The sequence below is a fragment of the Solanum stenotomum genome, chromosome 4 (assembly GCF_019186545.1).
Source record: "Solanum stenotomum isolate F172 chromosome 4, ASM1918654v1, whole genome shotgun sequence".
Taxonomy (NCBI): domain Eukaryota; kingdom Viridiplantae; phylum Streptophyta; class Magnoliopsida; order Solanales; family Solanaceae; genus Solanum; species Solanum stenotomum.
Window position 1 is genome coordinate 26,698,487 of NC_064285.1, and position 1,020 is coordinate 26,699,506.

Below are 1,020 nucleotides of genomic sequence, written 5' to 3' on the forward strand. Positions count from 1 at the left end.
GTGGGATATGTGTTGATTGAAGTTTCTTGTGATTTGATTCATGTTTCCGGGTGTAATTTCGGTTTGAATCTATCATATATTGAGGATATAAATGATTCTAAGTGTTTGGGGAAGGAACCATGGAAGTTTAGAGGGTTTAGAGATGAAAAACGAAGAAAAAAAGTCATCAAACACCTGGGGATAAGGGTGGGGCGTCGCGCCAGCCAGCGCACCCCAAAAGTGTCTCTGAGTCTTCACCCTTGGGTCGCCACGCCAGCCAGCGCTCCCCAGACCAGTTCCTGAATGTTGAGGGCTGGCTCCCCACGCCTCTCAGAGCGCCAGGGACGCCAGTTCTCCCCATTCGCTCCCCACCTTTTCGTACTTATTCCTTAGCAATGTACCTATGTTTTCTAGTTGATTCCAACACTCTAAGGTACATCTAAACATCATGAAATCATCCATAAACATGAGATCATGAACCTTGAATCCATAATCCAATTCAAGGAAAGTTAGGATCAAAGTCAAGAGAAGTTAAGAGTCCAGTCTAGAAGTTAAGAAGCAAGTCAAAACAAAGTTTTTAAAGTTTTCAAAAGTCTTTAACACACGTTTTAGCCGTGTTTCAAAACCTAAGTTTCAAGTTAAGCAAAGAGTAAAAAGTAGACTTAATTTCTCAAAAAGCTATAAGGGAATTAAGTATTCCCAAAGAGTTTATAAATGTTTTCACATTTGAGCAAGAAAAGGGAACATCGATTCCAAGAGAGCTTTTAAGCTAAGTTTTGAGTAATTATCTCAAACCAAAGAAATAAGTTTGTTTTAAAACATATGAGCTAAGTATATTTTGGGTGTAGTATTGATCACCGACATGGGGATGCGAGTTCATATTAACTCAAGTCTCCATAAACCATGTAGCCATCATGGGTAGTAAAGGATCATACTTTTTAGATGACTCCTTAAGATGCTTTTAGCATAGACTAGTGGATCCACTTAGTGAGTTAGGTTCTATACCCCCGACAAGGTATAGGACGGTCCTTGGCAGTGTGA